Source organism: Acanthaster planci, linkage group LG05 (genome assembly GCF_054643075.1).
Source record: "Acanthaster planci isolate LZ-2023a linkage group LG05, COTS_SCS, whole genome shotgun sequence".
Taxonomy (NCBI): Eukaryota; Metazoa; Echinodermata; class Asteroidea; order Valvatida; family Acanthasteridae; genus Acanthaster; species Acanthaster planci.
Window position 1 is genome coordinate 20,554,148 of NC_141781.1, and position 22,270 is coordinate 20,576,417.

The following is a 22,270-nucleotide window of genomic DNA, read 5'->3' on the forward strand; positions in this document are numbered from 1 at the left end:
ACACGCCACAGTTGCCACTTGAAGCCGTGTTTTCTAAATAGGATGAATGTTGATGTGATCTCCTACAAAGAGAACAAACTCAACCGAGAAAGCCTAGTGGATTTTTGTACCGGTCGATGGACCGCGGGTCCTGGGTCACCCGGGCCGGGCCGCATCCCCGGCCAGGAGTTTAGAAGCCGCCGCTTGTTATTGGTCGTTATTGTTATAATCGCCTGCAGAGTGTTTGGAACAATGCTTATGTACAAGACAACGTATCTTATGCCCGTTTCTTTCGTAACTCTTCGAATTAATTATGAATCAAATTGAAAAGTCTCTTTAATGTGGTTACAGTACTTCCAAGAAAAACATCGATCACAACAAATATAAGAAAGAGCGTCGGATGTATGTGAGTCTGGCTAAAGGATAGTTGAAAGTTGGTGTGGTTGAGTCATTTGAATGTTTTTCTGTCTGGATTCACAACAGGTAACCTCTTCAAAAGTGCTCTGCAGTGTCACAAGTACTGTCAAGTCTGGTCAAATTACGATGACAAAACCCGTGGGTTACCCAGCAAAGTGAATTTGACGCAGTCACGAATACTATTGGCACAACACACTCTGGTGGCATCAGCAGAGGGCGATATGACGGAGAAAGGCATCTTGTAATGTTAACTACATGTTGGAAATGGTAAGGGAAACAGCGTTGTTTTCTCTGAAGAGGTCGAGGCCGCGCGCAGGGTTTTTTTCCAGCAGTCTTAAATGCATTTGCAATTTCCTGTGGCAAATTTCTGTTATTCGCGTGCAACAGGAAGAAGGCTGGATGACTTAACCCCCACCCCCAAGAGAAAATCTTTAAAAGACTGAAAAAAGAATCCAAAGGAAAGGAGAGAAAAGTAATTATGAAAAGGGGAAAAACAATAGCATGTTTTCATTAATTCGCCTGAAAATTTCCCTCTCAACTGTTGGTTTGTTAGTTAGCCACTGTCAAGGTCCCCATGGAAAGTTATGCCCCCACCCGGAAAAAAAGATCTAGGTGACACCTCAGCTAGGTGATGTCACTGTGTCTGACCACGGATGGTCTGGTAGAAGGAATCAGTTCTGTTTTCCAGTCGACCAGAGTGACGCATGAACTCATAGATCATGTTTGTATCTCTCGATAAATAATCGCTCATGATAATGTGGCGTTTCCCCCCCCCCTCAAAAAGATATCTGAAGTCTTCTATCCCTGCCCGATGTGACCCATAAATTTAAACGCACTTGAAGCTCATCAAATAGCGAAAGCAACATCCAAGTTTGGCGAGTCATTGTGTTGCTCAAAGTCGCCGTAACATGATGTCTTGCTCGACCGACATTTGTCGAAGTTTACAGGGTGCCAGTGAACTAAGGAAAGGGTGTACTGTGTTGATAAAGAAGGCACACGTATTTTCTGTTTTCGGAGAAGGTTAAAAAAAATCCACCATGCCCTTCTGTAGCTATCTCCGGGGAGTAGGGCTCCGAACGCCGGCAGCACGGGACAGAACTCGTCTGGTGCAAGACCAGTTTTGTTTATCCGTTCTCTGACAGTTTGTGTACAGTGGGGAAATATTTGTATATCCCGCGGGGAATATGAAGCTTTTCTTTTCGTTGTTCCCCACATATTTCCATACTTTGGTTTCTAATGGCTGCGAGCTGGGGCTCCTGGCTTATTTCATCGCTTGACGCCGGAGGCTGGCGATACAGCGGTTTGTTTTATTGCTGTCACCCGAACTGAATGTTGAGAAATCAATGCATGTTATTGACATCAACTATTTAGGGTTGACCATCCTCCGATGTCAAGTGATGGGGGCGATTCGCAGCTATCTCCTTTCGCGCTCCACTGGGGCATGTTCGTTAAGCTCACCGACGAAAACGTCAGGTCGACTGTCTATAAACACCATTACTTATAATTTATAAGCAGCCTTTGAATTCTCACCTCAAGCTCAACCAGAAGACTTTGGGCTGAATTTAATCTCGCCGCAGATAAGAGCTTCTTTTTTTTTTTTAAACCAGTGCGATATGAATTACGTTGGGCAGATGGCCCAACCAAAACACCAGTGTCTGGCGTGAAGACGTCGTTTGCACTAGCCTTCCTCGAGTTCACGTTATCCCCAACTCACCAACTGAATTTGGATTTTGAGTTAAGCTTCAGGAAAGGAAGGCGTCTGAATTGAGATTATGACGGAAGGGGGGGGTCGTGTTCATGTTCGAAGGCGTACGTTCTCAGTCATCGAGAACTGGTGAAATGTCAAAATTGCAAGGGGGCTTCAAACGAAGCCTCTGCTACATTCAATTTAGCAGGGTCCCAACATTTACGAAAAGGGGTTTCAAAAGGTCCTGTGCCATCCAATAGTACTATAAAGGGCAGATCCAAGGGTCAAACGGGGAGGGATCGCACGGCAAAAGTTATGGTGTTAAAATTAGTATTCATTTGGGTGTTATGAGTCTAGTGTGGTAACACCCAGGGTGTGTAATTAACACCACGGTTTTTTTAAATGCATCCCCCCTAGGAGCAACGAGAGAAAGGCGATTTTGACAGTATTTCATGCTTTCCTTCCAAAAGCGTAAAAAACCCTAACATGTAGCCATAAAGGGTTACTGTGTAATTTCAAAACATTTGAAACAACTTTTAACACTACTTATGAACGAGGGGCCCAAAAGGAAGAAAGAAAATATTTAAACAGTGAAGAAAACTGGTAAATGCATAAGATCAGAAATTACTGTGGAAGGAATTAAACCTTTACATGTCTCAAATGAGCCCCATTTACTGTTTACGCGCTCAAAAAGTCGACAATCAGGCAGGTCTCAACTTCTACATGCACTGCACCAGTGAGAGTTAAATGGCAGAAATTCGACTTAATGGTAGAACATTGACCTTTAAAACCTGAACGAAAGGATTATTAAGTTTAATTTGAATAACCAGATCAAAATCTTATGTACACAAAATTGAAAAACAAACTCTAGTTTGATTCAGTGTCTGTTGAGGACGTGTTTAAAATGAACGGTTGGCTGGGGTAGGCCTAATCTTGATTTTCACTAGAATAACTAGGATCGTCGGTGTTTCTTGGAAATCGTAAAGAGTAAATGGGCATTTGCAGATTGCACTTGGCAAAGAAAACCATGATAAGACCCTGAAATTTCTGAAAGATAGAATACGTCAACATGTGGGCTTCTTTCCAATGACTGGTTACAGAAAGAAATACACGTCATGAAGGCAAAACCACACGGGCAGTTTCTCCGCAATTCTTCAACCTGAAAAAAAGCACCCCGACCTATCTCTCCCAGCACCTTTGGCTACAGAGAAAATCATAAACCGAATCCTTTCACTGTCAGATCCATTGTAAGTAGCATCAACTCCGTGGATAACAGCTCACTAAAAATACGCGGGACATTTCAAGAACGCAAGACCGGGCTGAGGCATTCAAGTTGCAAGCCAATAGAACAGTGAAACAAAAGACCTGTTGCGCGTGCTCTAGGTGCACCGGACACTGTGAGTGCAGCTCTCCGAGAATTCCTCGAGAACAAACAACGAACCGAACTGAATGTCAAACGAATCAATGAACCAGTGGAGAAGAATTGTCTGAGAACCACGTGTTTCCCCACAGTGAGAAATTCTGCTTGCTAGCTATCATTTCGTCGCGGACATCTTTGAATGACGATTGCCAAAACAGCAACGCTGCCATACAAACATGAATTTACACCACTGGAAGTAAACAGCCGAGCCACTGCGAGCTCTCTGGACACAGTTTGATACAGACGAAAACATGGGATTCATTAAATGGCTTTGAAAAGGCAACGGCCTTGCTTTTGGGAATTGTGTGCATCAATGTGATTAGTGACAGCACAGAGACGGCGGATGTCTTCAAAAATCAACCCACGTCTCTACTCATCAGTATTTCGAGTGCCATGAAACCGTGGTTTCCATCGACAGGGACATTAGGACAATGCAGTACATTATGATAGATTTATCATTGTAGGGACCTGATCGACAGGGAATATGTACCGTGAGATTGTCAACTCAATCGAAGGAATACCCAAGACTGATTTCCCACTCATCTGCGATTCTTGATAAAGAGGAGAAGTGTTAGAGACATCCAGGAGGCCGACTGGGAAAGAGCTGATTCAACAATGTTTCGCCCTTGTCAATCACGTGACCTTCCCAAGTCTGATAATTTGGACACAACGTTGCAAGTTGTTTCAGGTAAGCACGCTATTTTGTTGATGGTTAAGATTTCTCTATGACGAGGGAAAAGGCTGTCTTGTCTTGAAAAAAAATGCAAATGTCTCCCTTTCACACAATGAGCACGTTTCCACCGCGCTTGTGGACAAACTTGCGACCGCAGCAATTGTGCAAAATACATGCAACTGGTCCTGAGCTGGGAAAGTAAGTCCCCATTGTTAAAGCCATATATATTTTTTCTACCGGGAACATTCCGGATAGGGCATTGATTGCATTCCCAGCCAATGTAATCTTGAAAGGTTCAACATTGCAAAGTTTAAAAAAATCATTCTCATTCTGAGAGAGGGGAAGTCTTCCTATACGCTTAAAATACAAAACTATAGAGGGTTCGAAAAAGGGGGAATTTTCCAAACAGCCTCTGAGTGAGGCCCAGAGCATATGATAAATAAATCAAGTCAGCCGAAGACATTGATTTTATCAGATGATGTCTTGAAGAAAAAAACTCGCGCGTATGCCCACCCACTTTGAAATCTATGTATGCGAATATACGAATGCTATGGGGATTTTGTACTCCGCAAGCCGAACGATGCACGTGTTAAATCAATTGGTTATAGTTTACAGGGCGGAATAAATCACGTGTTGGTGGCACCGGGGGCATTGCGGGTTCCCTCTAAAATGTTTACGATTCATTACCGAGTCCCTGTCTTTATCAATTATTTGAAAAAAAATTGGCATCTGCAAATTCAGGTTTGGCAGTTGGGTAAGATTAAATGGGGGTCGGCCTACTTTTATTTTACAAGTGGTAAAGTCGTCTTTGGTTAGATGGAGACTCGGGGGTTAGGTTACAAACGGGACACGGACCACTCTTGACTTAATGAAAATACATGTGTCCAAAAGTTTTGGATATATGCAAATGGTTCAGTTCTAAGGCTACAGAGCTGCTAGCTGCAAAGACTTGCCGTACGTCATGGTAACGAGGTCTGAATTTGCTCGCACCACCATCACCCAATCTAAGGGAGCGGTGGTAAAGACTAATAATTTCTCGGGAATGCATGTAGGCCCTAATAATTTCTTCGCGCCTTCAGTAGACGCGATTTGTTTGAACAAGAAGTGGGCCGAAACTTTTACCCATGCTTGACAAGAGGGACAGTAACATGCGTGTGCGGTGTTCCAAAAAAAGTTTACAACCCATAGCGTTCTGTGATGCCTGTGCCTCCTTCTCACAATTATTGTGTGAAAGGCGTGCGCCATCTGAATATATCTCATGGTACGGGTTTTCTGGCCCATTAACGTTATTAGATGCAGAGGGAAAACGCTTTTATACATCGGGACCGTGAGGTCTACCCTCTCCCCAAACTAACGTCCCCTCGGCCAAATCTCAGACAAAGCGTGATCACATTTTAGGCCCGCCGTAAATTGTACACGGGTGAAGTAGCGCGCGTCCATAACATGGCACTAAACTTGTTAGCGGATCCGAGCGTGCAGAGAGAGATGCCTGCAAATTGAAGTTAAATTGATGTCACTTTTTCCCCCTTGCACATGACTAGTCGCGACAAGACTATTCGGCCAACGCTGGGAGTCACTGAGTGGTAGTGCGTCCCCGGGAGGCGGCCCGCTGTCCCCGCGCCGTTCCAGCAAAATTTGACATCCATTCTGTACCCGCCTTTTTCTTATGTTCCCGTGAACCTGCGGCCGATTCGATTACCGTGTCGTCTGCCACTCCCTGAGCGCTGCCAAATCGCATTTGGACTGAAACAAATTGGACATCATACGAACCCCCTAAAACACGGTTGACTGGGAATTGGAAAGGGGTATGTTCGCCCTGGCGGCTGATAATTTGGAGAGGCGATTGGCGAAATTGTGTTAGCGATCCTAAAATTCCTCGATATTTGACGCATGGGCGCGGGCGGGAATGGTGGGCCGTCACTTTTCACACTTTGCACCATCAAGCAGGCAAACGTCGTCTGAAAGACCATTCCCAACAAACTAGGCTCTCTCCTAGCAAATGTGAGCTCGGCGTGGTCCATTACTTTGATTGGGTGCATCACGTTGTGGGTAACTTCAACACATGTCTACTAAAAAAGACTACAGAGGTGTTGAATGTGGTGTTGCTAATCAAATTGAAAACACTATGAATAATTACGCCTAGGATTCCAAGCATGAGGGAAACATTAAATAAAATTAAACCTTTCCGCTGAAGAGTTGAATGAAATAGCTCTCAGTGTTTTAAAGTACCGGTACTTCTCTGGTGGTTCTTTATAAGGCCAACATTTTCATCTACAAAGGATAAGGTTGTGTCCAGCGAGGATTGTATGCAGTGTATTTCGCGTACATTACTGGAATGGAGACATTTTTTTCCCTGGTAAAACCCCTTTCTGGAAATAGGTCTTTGTTGATTTATTAAGTTTTCTACCATGAAGATGTAACTAGTTTCTGCGCATTCACAAAGATTTATCAACTCAAACCGCAAAAATGGTGTATCACCAGTGTTTCTGGCATTATATCTTAGGTTGTGCTGACAAGAAATATCGACGTTTTCCACGAGATTTTGCACACAAATCAGTGGCATAAAAAAGTAGGAAGCGCACTTGACAGTGACGGAACACGTGTCCAATCTGAATATTCATGAGCAAGATTTCTCGACGTAATTAGATTTTCCATAATGAATGTTGGTCTTATTCGCCTCCGCTCAACCTTCGCTATTGTCGCTGCACCCCTCCCCAGCGAAACCTTTTTTGTCACTTGGCACCAGGGTCGTCTGTCACGCGCTGTTCCATGCAATTTATTTGAAACCTGAGCCCTTCCAAAAATATACGGTGGGAAGGAATATGATTGGTCAGTGACATGCGGGGACGATGGTCCTTCGATTCGAGGGATATATCACGTTTCGCACACGGAGAGGGTATCAAATTTGGATGTTAACCTCACAATGACCAGGAATGCAAGACAAAGTGAGAGTACCGGGTTTGCATAATTCGCTTATTGTCTACAGTAAGCAGATATGTGACCAATGAAAGCAGTGTTAAGTGCATATTTCAATAAGTCCGATTTGTTGTTTCGTAAGCTACAGGAACTGTAGAATTATTATTATTATTAATTTTTTGAATTTATTTATTTTACCTCTTCATTTTCTGTAAGGTCAAAAAGAAGGTCTAGTTTGAGGTATCCATTTTACCTCAAAATAATTTTTTTTTTACTTTTCAACACTTGTGGGACAGATTATAATATACCAGCCGGAGAGCACTGAGTTATAATTTGTACTATAGGTTTGAAAACGAAAGCTTTTTGATGTGTATAAGCCCATATTAAAAGAACAGAATAGCTCCTCACGTACAGCAGTGCAACACTACTGTTTCTAACCTCAACAGGGTTGAATTTAAGGGAAACTTGGATTGCCTGATCCATGCACCAAGAATAAAAGCTGGGTTTAGCCTAACAGCGTTTCCATTCCTCGAAAAAAGAGCGCTATCATAGGGATAATGGTATTATCCGCTGTAGTAGGCCTAGACACATTGATGTAAGCAAACATGCGCAGGTATTAAATATCAAGTTATGTACCTTCCAACTGCTTATAGGTTATAGACACACAGAGCATATCACAGTTTGCATATCATCCTCTCCTATCTTCTCTCCTCATGCCCCCCCCAACGGACCAGCTCTGTCAAAATCTTGTCATACTGAGTGCGATCGTCATTCTCTGTTTTTTTTTCCCATGACTTAGCCTATCTTTCGCCTGGGGCCCCAAAATAGACGGTCAGATTTTTTTTTTATTTCCTCTGTGTGTGCGCGCGCGTCTCTGTGTGTATTTATCTGTCAGACAAAACAGGCCACGTGTGATCTGTGCAGCAACCGACTGACACATTTTTCCCTCGCAAAGTGACAGCTTCTTTTTTTTCCTCTTCAAGAATTTCATGGCGAAGGGAAAACACAAACACCAGCTTTGGTGCGCCGGATGTTTCTGGGTTCTTGGAGCTGATGGCGAAGTCGGTCGACCGATAAGCGGGTCACAGCACGTCTTTATTTTTATTCTGACATGCGTTCTGAGTCAGACTGTCCTTTTAAAAACAAACATGCACCTGACGAGCATGTGGAGTACAGTCGCAGATGAAAAAAAATATCGTCCTTCAATTAGAACAGAAAGTTTCAAAGAAGGCGAAGGGGAGAACTCACTAACTGTTAACCACAGAAACCTTTCGGGAAGAATGTTGTGAATTTTATTTCACAAAATAAAACCAGAACTTCAGGGAAGCAAGACATTTTGACGAGTTAGATAATGCCAAGCTTCTTTCCACCCTCAGGCTAATCCATCCTCCTATTAAACAACCAATTCTCCTCACGAGCCTGGGCGTCTGGTCTAATCTCAGTCGTGTTGCTGCCACAGCGGTACATCCGGTAACCCAGCGGGACCTGATTTTGTTTTGTTATCTACGTAATTGATAATACATGTACGTACGTAACAGTATCCGGTACGACCATATTTTTAATAACAATTCGTGTTATTTCGTACAAGTGTAATAATTATCACATACATGCGCCGCCACAATACTGCGCAAGCATTTGTCGCGTTCTTATAGCGCATATCGTGATATATCTCACCTTATATTACCGTAGTGACTTGTTAAAAATGCCAGCAAACACAGTCTCTTTTGTCAACTCGTCAGTACGCACTCAAGTATCAACACGTATCCGGTTCGTAAGTGTGACGTCACTTCAGTTTAAACCACGCCTATTGCACATGCACTGCACATAGAGTTACATTTATTGATCGCCGTTGACATGGAACTATGAAACCGGAAGTTAACGCGCAGCTTCAGCGATCGTCCAATGAGAGCCTGCAATGATCGTGGCGCGTCAGCGTGTATGACAAAATCACTTACGTACAGGATACATAGTATACATAAGACGTTAACACATTATAAAGTACGCAAGTGAATATGTCACGCGCACACTTATGTGTTGAAAAGGCACTAGCGCAAGAACCAGCGTGTGAGCTAACGCGTACTCCATTGATTTGTACGGCATTAACTGGTTCTAAATGACGTCACACTTCGTTACTCTATGGGAGAAATAATCTTCGTGTCCACTATGTCGTTGTAGCATTCAAACGCAAAAGTAGAAAGTTTCTCAGCAAAGGGATTGGCAACCTAGTCAATGCTACAGTGCATTATCGGGCAAGGGCCGCCGCCGTCATGGTTGCAGTGCTTTGCTAGGGCGCCTTACATGAGCTGTATCGTTCGGTCCCTCAGGCCCGCTTGGTCGAAGAGACCGGCCGTAGGTCGTGCGTGCCGCCCGTTATACGCCCTGCCACATGTCCTAGACGGATCGGTGATTCTTTGTGGGCCTGAGAAAGCGAGTCCACGAAACAAGGAAGACTGCAGTCGTTAACTGTGACAAAAAAGGCAGATAGGACCGTCTCATTGTCTGGTAAGGCGCCTGAGCTGTCAAGTCACTGTAATTTACCCAGATCCCTATACAATTATAACTCAACTTGCACAGTCATAAAATATACCGGTACCTCTTTGTTGCAAGTACAGTCTCGCTTGTGGAGTCAGAGAAGCAAGTGAAGCGATCCTCTGCAACGAGCGAATGAACGTTTAAACCATAAAGCATGTCATTATCTCTTCCAATGAGTCTTCAATATGAGGCAGTGATGCTCGATGCTCGTTTTGTGGGCTACGAAATCATAGGGATATTTTTAACAGAATTTGCTCAAAGAAAACACCACGTAGAGGAAAGGGAAAGAGATAACTGGGTGCCCCTTTAAGACAAATGCTTTCGAAGCTGCCTTCCCTCACCCACGTACGGCTCACTGAAGTCTCGGTTCGGTGTCAAGATCCCAATCTTTTCCATCCACTTCTGAGTGCTTCCCCGGCTCTCGTTCCATCTACGATAGCTATCACCCATCTCCAAAAGCCGAACCTTGTACACCTTTGATACAATTACACCATTTCAGATGACGAGATATACGTGTAAACGGCACGGTATACCAGAGAATCACTCGGTAATTTATGCACCGTCTCCAAACCGAGCATTATTTTGGTTATCGCGCCTGTTGAGAAACCCTCTGGGAAATAAAACCATGTTTATATTCAGCATTTTCCTATCTGTGTGTGGTGTATGCGGATGGCAGACAGCCAGTCGTAAATATTGAATTATCAATTTTGATTTGTCGAAGCAGATGGATGCAGGATGCGAACGTGGCTCGACCGGGCCGGCTCTTACTGAGAACCACTAAAATATTGACTCTCCTGGATGCGCATCATGCATAATGCATGTCCCTGGACAGCCGCAAATCATTCAGCGAACCCTGGCGATCTGGCCAGAGGCGGGCCCCCAACAAAACCGAAGTTTGCCGACAAAGGAAGAATGGGCAATGCCTGGTAATGATAGTCCGCCTGTACCTTCCATTGCCCGACGCCCTCGAGACTTTGACCGATTATGGCCCTGGGCCAGCAGTGGCGACCCAAGCCTTTCTCACACAAAAGAATTACATGCATATTGATTCGTATAAGACACTGGAGTTATACATAATTATTTCAGCCTGATTTCAAATAGAGCAACTATTTCTCGTGTGATCCATCACAGTCGATCCACGAACGAATCTCATCACATAGACTGTAAGGCACACATGTCATGATTTCTCTTTGTACATGTATGATTGTTCTTGGTGTATAAAGCCATCCTATTATTCCATCTTTTCTCTTGTGTACTCCATGTTCCTGGTTGTAACAACAATCCTGTTGTCGGTCATAGACTCTGCACTCATTTGCATAACCATGCCGCTTCTACACGGAGATCATGGGAGTGGCTTCGTTTGCGTGTTCTTTGCATAAAGTGTTTGAGCACCAGACGAACACTTCTCCACTCGACCTCCCAGTACAATTGGGAAACCTTCGCCGATGCATCGATCCAGATTAAGTTATTTTGCGTCAGACCTTGCGTTGTGCAGGTATGTTGTGTCCAACTTCAAGTTCATCTCTGAAAGTGTCATTTCACTGTACCTTACACCGAGGTTGTTTAGATTTCGGCCGGTCAGTAACTGTAGAAATATTTTGGTCTATAAGAATATTGGATTTGTTATTATCGTGTGTGACAATTTGACGAGAATTTAGTGCTTCAGAATTTTGTAAAATTGAAGGGTGTACAAGACATCGACAGACTAGATGCGTTTACCAAGCAGTGGCGTAGCTAGGATTTTACTGGAGCGCAAAGAGGCACCAGCAACTTATGGGGGCACCAGCTTTCAGTGGTGCAGTTTTTTGGGGGCAAGCTTTTGTTAGCCTTTGTTCAGTATCCATTCATCCGTTTTTTAGTGGGGGCACCTAGGGGTCACCGGGAATTCGTGGGGGGGGGGGCACCGTGCCCCCCAGACCACCCCCGTGGATATGCCACTGTTGCCAAGGCCCCTAAAAGGATTACATGTATTTACACTGCACATGTACGTGTGTATGTGTTAAGTAGGTTTTGTCGTGGCTATGTGGGGTTGAGATTCAACTTTCTGAAATTCTAGGAATGTACCAACCTAGTGGGCACTACTGTAGTCTACACACTCTGTTTGGGCACCGGTTCTTGTTGCAGACACTTGTCTTGGTCTTCTCTTGGTCTCTTGGTTGGGACGAATCCAACTCGGGTCCAACACCAGGGGTCACAGCGGGTCGGCAACCCAGATCCATCTCTCCTCACTGGGAGGATGGTGGCGTTAAGTCCGGGGCTTGTCCGTGTAGTACATGGGCGGTAAGAGTTTACCTTAGCAGATTATGGTGGCTAAGAGTTTCGATGGGGGAGGTGGTGAGTGGACTCACGAATGGGGTAGAGCTGTCCGCTGTGCTAGTGATCCAGGCTCCACGTGGCTCAAACAACTCGCAGAAAATCAGGTGAAATATTCTCGGATTGCATGCTGCGACGCTCTATCCTTCTCTACACAGACGTCGACAAAAGAACGACAGAACGATAATTGGCTGCATTCCATGTACATGGACAGTGCACGCATCACTTTCTCGAGAAAGCGTTGCAAACAGTCTTCAAGTATTATAGAAAATAAGAGCCACAATCCCCTGGTGCAAGTTCGTTCATTGATAGATTTGACCACGAGAGATTCGGAAACTGTTCCTTACGGTACTGAATCGGAATGAACGCTTCCAGATACTAACTGTGGATAATTTCAGGCCGTATTAAATATATCAAAATACATAGCATACATAAGCATTCCAAAATACAGTGCAATCTTCGTCACAGTGGTTGAGGTCTTGGTTCTATGCAGTGCAGACTTATCATGAACGCGAGCGGAACATGTCATTTGGAATTTAGTCAGGTGTAGATTAGGTTAATGGAACACTTCAGACTGGTCGGCTGGCTTGGAGTGTGGCCAGTTTCGGTCACTTTCGGTCGCTGTCATGTCCATTTTCAGTGTCACCTTTAGTCAGGCAAAGCCAGAGAGGATGAGGCTTGTAAAATAAATAGGTCAGGGTTCAAAGGTCACAGACTTCAAGTGAGAGTACAACCGCCCCCCAAAAATCGCGAATTAACCACACGCTTGTCGTTAATTTTATGCGGTTAATGAGTTGGCAGCGTGCAGGTTTACACAGACCGCCATGTGGCACTACAATATAAGCATTGTCAAACCAATCGAAACCATTTCGCTTTTTTCTGACTCTTTTGTTGAATTCGGCCAAAAGACTGTAATCTATGAGACTCTAGGAGCTTGTTACTGTAACACAGTTTTCGACGAATACGTACGTGACAGTCGGTAACAGATGGGATGATTCTGATATATCCAGAGAAGGAACGCAGCATGGCAAACTTGGTGTTTCTGTGTATTCTCTTTTTATGGAAAAAGGTTTATCTGAATATTCCTTTGTAAAACAATCCTTTTAACCAAAAGATTGTGGGGAAAGGAAGCGATTTTTTAAACACTGGATTGGGTTAAGTTCTTCATTGCCATATGCGAACCAAAACGATGGTAAATTGACGAATCTTCACCAGATTCTTTCAATTTCTAGGAATGTGTCCAGACAAAAACGAAGTCACCTGATGACGGTGTACAATGTGAGCTTTGATGCCGATGTCGTTTCGGGACGTCGTCTCATAAAATCTCATTGGTATACATAAACAATCCACAGGGTGTTTTCACTTATCATTCGCCTTGCTTGGATTTCGGCTCAGTTGATAGCCTAAGGGACTGTTGTTCACTGGCCGGTCATCTTTGATCAAAAGCGAAGCCAATACTGCAAAAATTGTCAACACATACAGTGGGTAGAAATGAAGATGATCCTGGTCATGTGAATATGGACAAAGAGCCAGCTCACGTTCTTGGCTCGAATTTAGTGTATAATTTGAAACCTTAATGAGCCATCCTGAGGTTCAAGATAATAGTATAGGTCTTCCTATCTAAGAGCAGCCCATGTGCTGTATCAAAATTGTCTCGTGAAGCAGGCCCATTTCTAATCAGAGCCTCTGTCTTTAAAGGAGACTTAGGTCATAAAGCCTCAAGTTGAGGCTACAGCGCACAGAAGTTTTGCGATTACTTGACAAACATCACATAGTGGGAAGTCAGTCGAAAGAGTCGGATCAGTGTTTTCCGCATAGTAGCCCAGAGAAGGAGCAAACGTGCGCCTCACGGGGGCCGGGGGATGGGCCAGTGTGATAAAGAAATGTATTCCTGGTCCAAACGGCCCAATACACATACCTTCAGTGTTCCCACTGAACACACTGACCCGACATTCACCTGCCCGGAATCAACAAACAAGCCACCGTCTGCCGAAGACAGGCACACCCGCCAACCTCTCTCAGCATACCCCCTCACTTGGGAGACACGGGGAGTAAGGAAACACCCCGTGATGACGGGGGGGGGGTTAGAGTTGATCAAACGAGCTATGCTCAATCGTAGCATTGGACCACCTGTGCTCGCCGTCGAATCAACCACACGTGTCCCCTGGGCCCCCTCCGCAAATTTTCCCCTCTTCTGTTCGGCAAGTCGTACCGCGCCGATCGGGGTCTTTGTTAAAGCTGAAGATATCATCTTCCATTTTCGAGGACTTCTTTTTTCCTCACCCAGAAGCCGACTGACGGGCTGATTTGTGTACTATAAGGGTTGCCGAAAAGGGAAAGGTAAGTTCGGTCAAACCTCAAGTCAGGTGAGGACCGTACGGTGGCAAACGTCTGATGGACCAAGGCGGTGGGAGCAAGAGAGTCTTGGGATTTAGAGAACGAGAACAGCGCAAGGACCGAGCACGACCCAGTGTGGTGCTCCCAAGGGTCACCACTTCAACCGGGCCGGCAGGAAAGCGAGGCAGACAGCGCCGGTGTTGTGTTTCTCGGAGAGGCTAACCGGTTACATCTTTCCTGGTGCTCCCCTGGGAGATAGCCCGCTCGGGGAGGAGAGATTTGGAGGGGAGATTGCGGTGCGGGCTCCAGTGACATCACTGACGAAGCGATCGCAATCATGCTGGCGAGCCGATGAATACTCAGATATGATGCCTTTGACCGGGAACAGAGTCATCACCGTATTGAATTTTCATTCTCTCGCATAAATAGAGGACGCGACAAGTTGTCAATGAAGAAAATCAGAAACAATATGCCGTTTCAGTGTGGAAGCATCCCTGTACCACAGACACGCAATGCCAATACGCGCATTCCTACCCATCGAAAAACTTCAAGTATTTCGGGGCTTTTCCCGTAAAATTCAGCGGTCAGTTTCTGGATCAAACAAGGTTGGCCAACAGAGACAAAATCGTGAAGAAGCATCACTTTAAGTACATGTACATGACTAGTCCGTCGAGTGTGAAGAATATGCTAATGACTCTAAGTCAAGTTGGTACGCATCTGCCGGTTTGGACCAAGTCAAGACCGGCTTTTTCTCATAAGCCTCACACAATCATGAGACGTATTAGTGCGAAGGATCACAGTGGACCTTACCGGGAAGAAGGTTTATCAACAAGGCGACAACCAATGGCAATCGACCTTCTACCCAGGAGTGTTCAGAGAGCCTGTAGGACTATGTTATTTTGATCTAGTTCAACGAACGTACGTCGTATGCACGCAAAGTGAAAGTGTTTGGGTTAGTCTTGTTGATCATTCCATTCTTTTGTACTTGAGTCTATTGCATCGCTCTTTTTCAAAAGACGGGACCTTTGATGATGGTGGTGAACCCGCGATATGGTTTGCATTATGCATGTATCACTGACTCACATGCGGTTCGGGGTGTCTCAGATAGACCCTTCGTGCTCTATCATTTGTGTGTGCCATCGAAGTCAAGAACAGTTGCTGTAAAAGCAAATTCTAGTGGGCATACGAACTGCTCTGAAACATGCATTTCCAGTTAACCTCTTTGAGCTGCATTTGTATTTGCGGCTAAGCTACGGCTATCTGTAGACATGAAAAACAGCATTAGAACAAAACACAGTCGATCAATTTACAGATGCATGCGCAGTCAGGTTCGAACTTTCGTGGGCACTGTTTGCGCTTATGTTGGAAGCTCTCATCGCATTTGGCCACGCTGCGAACGCAGAGTTTTCTCCAACGGTGTTGTTCAAATTCCACCGCGGTGCTCAGGGAACATAAGCGCAGGTACAGCGCAAAGGATTGTGGTTGATGTGTTTTACATCAAAGGAATTTGTAAGACACTGCACCGGGGTGCATGCATTGCAGCGCGTGGAATCCATTATATTTCAGTTATCGAAGGGACGAGTAACAATCGTCGCAAGTTCAAGTTTTTTCCTCAAAAATGGTTTTCAAACAACATTACATGTGTCAAAATGTGGAAGGCCTGACGTTTCGATCCTAGGAGAATCTTTCACAAAGGCAACCTTTGAGAAAGATTTTGCTAGGATCGATCGAAACGTCAGACCCTCCATATTTTGAGATTTGTATTTTAGGTCATTGTAGTCAGCAAGCAGTTTGCAGCAGTTTTGTATTACATAACATTACATTTGATTGACCTGTCCGAAGTGGAAATAGTATTCCCTTCAGTCTTTTTTTGGCCTGGATAATTCAAGACTTCATGACATTGACAGTATTTATCATGTACTGTACGCTCTCGACAGGTCTTTTTTTTGTGTGTTAGTATTGGTTTATTCTCATGTTCTTTTTTATTCTTTCCCGTCACTCTTCCACCCTCTATTCCCAATCTCCAATTTCACATCCCCACCGCACCGTATTGTCTTCCTCGTCCCAACCGCGGTCAACCCTGCAGCCCCTGAGGTTCTTACCCTCAACGCATAACGTGGCGAGCCATAATCATTGTCGCGCGGAGGATCGGATTGATGAGGCGCAATCTCAGTGGTCTTTGTCGGAGAGCGCCTTATTGTGCGCCCCTCGGTAGTTTACGACGGGCCATTGTTTGTTCTCCCAGGTAACGCTTTCCCTCAAAAAAGGGGGAGATCACCACGGTGTTTTTGTGTTTATACCCACTGTCATCAGCGCCAGATTCCACTGAGAATTTACGATATCACGGCAGGGGAAAAATGGTGGTTTGACTAAGAGGCCCCCTTCCTTTTACATACTTCCAAACTGTTGCCAGCCAATGACTTGAATACAGGAGCCGTTACGATCTATCTCACCTGACCTCTTTAACCGATCTCATGACCCCAAAGTCCATAGACCTTGCACACAAAAAAAATCAAAATACGCGTGTATGTACATTACACTTTATTTCTAATGGCATTTCGTCCTCAAGAAAATTATGATTTTTCGTCCAAGGCTATTAAGATGAGAAACAGACGACATTAAGGATTTAAAATAATCCTCCATATTCGGGAAAAAAATTAGAAAGGCATCCATCGATCAAAGTGCATGTATAACAGAAAGCTTTTAGGATTGGTCAGCAACATTATTAACCCATAGACTGTGTACAGTGCAAACCCTTTAATGCCACCTTCGCAATGCATGCATTTTCATCAGTGAACGTTCGAATTTCCAGCATACATAAATACGCTGAAAGCCTTTTGGCAGATGATCGGCCAGTTATTCAACTTAAGCGGGCGAGAAATTGGCGCGAAAAACTTGTAAATCTGTCAGCGCGCTTTTCACCGCGTTGTCACTGCGTGTTGACCGAGCAAAGAAGCGTGCGCGCCACGTGATAATCCGTCCCAGAGACATTTCCTTCAACAACAAAAAATGTATTGGGGTAAACATGGCCGTATGCTGGCAGTAGCAGTTTGGGTTCTTCGCTGTGGGCCATAGGGAGAATTCGACCTTTCATTCGGCTTTTAGAGACCCAAATAGTTGGTACTGTGTGAGTTTATTGCTCAACGTTTGAAGATTTGAAGCTTTGCAGGGTGGAAGAGACAGGAGAAATAGGTTTGCGGGTACACCATGGAATCAATCTCTTTTTGGCGAGGTGTGGTTCTTAAAAGAACCGATGAGTGTTAACTTGACATTTGGCCAGTGTGCTCTGCGCTCCACATTCTCCTGAGGACGGCCAGAGCACACTGGCCGAAACGACGAGTTAACACTCACCGGTTCTTTTAAGAGCCACACCTCGCCCAAAAGAGATTGATTCCATGGTGTACCCACAAACCTATTTCTCGGGTGACTATTAAAGCATGCAATATGGCGGGCATGAGAGATTGAATGGTAAGAGAAAATCATGATGAGCCATTCTAGTATAAACCTATCTAAATCATCCAATCTATAATTACCTAATCTGCTTTTAGTGACAAATTTAAGTAGAAAATTAGAGTACTCCCACTTGTGCTGATTATAAAAGGGTTATGTATAACATCAACAGGGCGTTACATGTTTTTTCCACACACACATCGGTTCAAATGCAATAATATCGTCGCTCCCCGCCCAATCCAAACAACGTGCCGACTACGCCTGCACGCCCTGCAATTCGGCGCGCACGACTGGCAGTCCCCCCTTCACGCGTCTCTGAAAACACAAACAGTGTTTTTTTTGTCCCAATGCTGCCTGGAAAATCAGCTTAGGGCAGAGGAAAACCCGGCACAGGATCTGTCGGATGCTGTATTATCTCTGCCATGCACGCAGTAAGTTGTTTTTCCAATGAAAGAAACTGGAATCGGGCCCAATTACAGCGACTTCGTAGTCTGTGGTGATTGCGCGATTGTTCTTCTCTGTCATAATGGCTAAAGGGGACAGCGTTTTACAGATGACGTCACACCGTAGCCTTGCTTGCCTTTTGTTTCAGCCCTTGGCTACGATGGTCAATATCCCATTTTCACAGTTCTTTTGTCCTGATCCCTTTGCCCAGACTTTACGAGATTTGCTTGAAGTGTTCTAAATTTTTAATTTTTTTTAATTTTTTTTTTTGGTGTCGTTTTTAGTTCATCGTAAATGGCTCCATCAAATCTTGAACGTTGAACGTTCATTAAAAGGAACGAAATAGAATTTCAAATTTGTCAAACCAACCCAACAGTGTCATCACTACGTTTTTGCCAGCTCTTGAAACTGATTATGGCAGTCGCACAAGCTGAGTCAAAATCGACGCCCCATATCTGAAGTAGCGTTGAGTTTTAACACCGCTTCTATTTAAGCAGTACGTCCGACCGACTATAGATTCACCACGTGGTTTAGGACTGTGATAGATGTGCTTCAATATGAAACTTTATGCTCCCCGTTTGGCGCGGCTGACAAAGAAACCAGCTTACGAGAAATTGCCGCTCGTATAGCAATTTGGCTGGGGAAATGTAAATCTGTCAACGATTTTTTTACGTTCCAGGCTTGAACCTTGGTCTGTGGTGCTCACGAAAAAAGGTCTTCCCATCTGAATGAGATTCGGTCCAAGGTGTTATTATTTTTTTTACATAAAGTCTTAGTCAGTCATCTCAAAAAGGCAGAAAGTAGGTCAAGATGGATCAAAATATGTGAGGAAGCTCATGGGCAATTCCAGGGTGACTGGCATTGCATTTAAAGGCGACCCGACTTCAACTTTGCACTGCATGATGTTTTTAGTATTTTTGTTTGGAATTAAAGGTGGATTCTTTTTGATCAAAGAGCAACCTTAGAAAGACATTAACCAAACAGTGAAAAAATATTAACAAGGTAACTCTGTGCCTCATCGAATGCAAGTTCAATATCAGTAACTCGCGTTACAAAACTTGCAAAAATGTAAATGCCTTTGATTTAAAAATCAAAGCCTCTTCATAATCTGCATTGCTGGCAGAAACTTTGTTATACCCTTATGACATGAGGGCGTAAGTCAAAGCTGTCATTGTCATTATTACACGATAAACACTGATAAATATTATGTCGACGTAAATTCTTATAACTGGAGTTACATTATGTGCGTACACGTGACCCTTGGGAAATATAACTTTCCAGGGAAGTGCAATCTTATCATGTACTCCTGCTCAGGAAAATCAGTAGAAGGTGTTCTAAAAACAAAACTAAGCAAATAAGTAATATCACTGTTTCATTGTTAAAACAAAGTGCCAAAAGACCACAAATGGCCACAAAAAGGTCATACTTTTTTATCACTAATGTGCCTTTTTACCAAAACACACATGCCTCCATTACATGTAATTGGCATATCCCTTCTAATGAAAGGATTTGCCCCCTCTCTTTCAGTTCAAATAATGCAACCCCAAAACTGTCTGGTTTATTTTGGCATTATAATGTAAAATAAACCATTACAATGTCAAAGAAATCAAAATGGTTGGGGGTTGTAGAAACATCTCACAAGGTTGCCTTTAAGATTTGTTGATGCTTTTGGAAGATCGATCTCATCAGCATGCGCTGGGCATATGTCTTAGACCCCTGACTGACGGGGAAATCCTATTCAATCACGGGGCAGGATCGATGACCCCGCACCGGTTTTGGCAATTAACGACATCCGTGTTAATTGGCCCATTGATTAATGACGTCAAGGAGCCGATGAATAAATCGACCAGATTAAATTGGGTTGGCGGGTTGGACGTGTCGTTTCACCCCTCCATCAGATGTGCCACGGTCGATCGCCTTCCGGAATTGATAATTACGGGCCCTACTTCTAATTCGAACGATCTCGTTTATTCACAAGGGCCCGTAATTTGTGGTCCGGAAAGACTCTTGAATACATAAGCATTTATTGTCAGGAGATACACTATTTTTTTATGTCTTCTGAGTATACGTCGGTAAGAGAAGGTAACGGTTGAAGAAAAATACCAGGCGGAGTGACAGTTGACAGCACCGGTATATAGGCTGCTCTCAAATTGCCTACTATGGGCCAAAGTTTGCGGAAATGTTACCCTAGTTTGGTGTTAGATTTTACCCCCAGATGTACATTTTGCCTCGTTTCTTTTACAGGTTGTCACGTATTCATGTAATTTTGAGTAACAGTGTTTATTTAAATTTTGATACTTGCGTGCGATTTCTCAATCCTTGATAAATTGGGCCTATTATTTTGGTCATGAGACGGTCAACCATAGTTTACCAGTCACTGTAGGCAAATATACGACAGTGACAACGTAAAAGAACAGATCCTGGACTCTCTTGTCATGCTCGAAATGAATTGTCGTATTGGGCGAGAAAAACTGTTACCACATACAATGTTCGTTTTTATGCAAGGGATTGCCCTAAGGAAAAATGCACACAAAATGCCTTCGCGACGTATCAAACTGAAGAGATATGTAGCATTCTGAAAGTACGCAAGGATGACTTTGAATGAATACCGCAATTCGGGATAACTTCCACTTGATAAATAAGGGGTATGGAAAAACGAAATGCAAATATGGGGCAAAAGCATTCTTAAAATCAATAATGTCAGGTAAGTCTGATATGCTTAAACCCATGAATGCATCGTCACATCTATTTCAATAATGTGTAACATGTCTTTAGTTATTCAGTGAATGATTTGATTAGGCCTATTCTCTCCAGGGTAGAGTTACTGTTAAAATAAAGCACCTTTCTTCGTTTTCCTTTCTGTGAAACTGTGAAATTATACTTAAATGAATAACAGGAAAAGGGCGGAAGTCCCATCGTTTGGATCACAAGATATAAATCAGACCTTCATTCCCGCAAATATTGTTTGTAAGCTGGACTTCTCGCGCGCCATACATAAATGATCTTCAGAATAAACGCCTTGAATTTAACAATGCTTATCTGTTGCACAACACTGACGAGCATCTCTTCTTTTTGCACCTAAAGATGAGTGTAGGGCCCCATGCATGCATGTAGCGGCTGATGACATGAAATTATGGAGTTGGGCCCCGTGTATCAATTTCCCCTAACACGGGTATTTATTACGCCGGACCGGGCGAGAGATCGGCGGTAATCGCATTAGCATCGACCGGGACCACAACCGGGGATTGGCCCCGAAGAAGCTCTTTGCTTAATGGTCCTGCGTGCGTACACACCGCGCCGTTGAATTTGCCCCGCGCGCAGAGTCGCTTCTTTAGCAGAAGCCGGTAAATTGGTGGCAGCGGTGGGATAAATAATTAGTGTAGGAGACGGTTCGCTTAACGCAGATTTAGCCAAGTGATATATGATATGTGTTCTGACGTTACCTCGAAAATGTGAAACTATTCAAACAGTCTTTACTTTCATCTTATCTGGATGGAGCACTTCTTTAAAGTTAAGAAAGTGAACAATTTAACTCAAGTAAAGGGCAACATAAAGCGTGATGTATTCGTGCCGTTTAAGTGCAACAAGTTAATGTAACTGAAATTTTAACAATCGGTAGCAAGGTGTTTAACCTTTTAATGTCGACATATCGACATCCTTGTATAGATGACCTTACTTTTTTCAATTTTCTCTTCTTTTTTATACAAGAGAACTGAATTGGCCCCGACATGGGTACTTTGATAATGTCTGAAATGAGATATTTGAGATGCTATCGTACGTACATTGTCCGTTTCCATCTCAAGAGCTGCGTAGACGCATACAGCGCAAGATAGAGTGTGATCTCAGACCCCACACACACTTTACGTTTCTGTGTTCAGTCTGTTCGTGTAAACAAAATGCTGTGGTGAACCTACCTAGATGTATAGGCAGCAGTTAAATTTCACCTTTGACTTGGTGCGTAGCTATTCAGGGTACCCCAATCTGGAAATAGACAGTTTAATGTCAGCAGACTGGGTGCAGAATAAATTTCCCTCGGAGGGGAAGGGTTTGAGTATTATTTGTTCATTTGTCCCTTGTGTAGAGCCATTTTGTCTCTATCGTA

The 22,270-nt window shown here is 43.9% G+C and overlaps 1 protein-coding gene across 2 annotated transcripts in view; it reads left to right on the plus strand.

Moving 5' to 3' along the window:
* The first annotated feature begins 2,951 nt into the window (after positions 1-2,951).
* The window catches only part of LOC110984122 (uncharacterized), a 62,351-nt gene continuing 43,032 nt past the window's right edge, over positions 2,952-22,270 (plus strand). The window contains exon 1 of one of the 2 annotated variants that reach the window (XM_087137076.1): positions 2,952-4,191. The gene's annotated coding sequence lies outside the window, so the exon portion shown is untranslated. Of the gene's footprint in view, positions 4,192-10,809; positions 11,120-22,270 lie in introns of those variants that run through there. The other variant, XM_087137077.1, reaches the window with a different exon arrangement.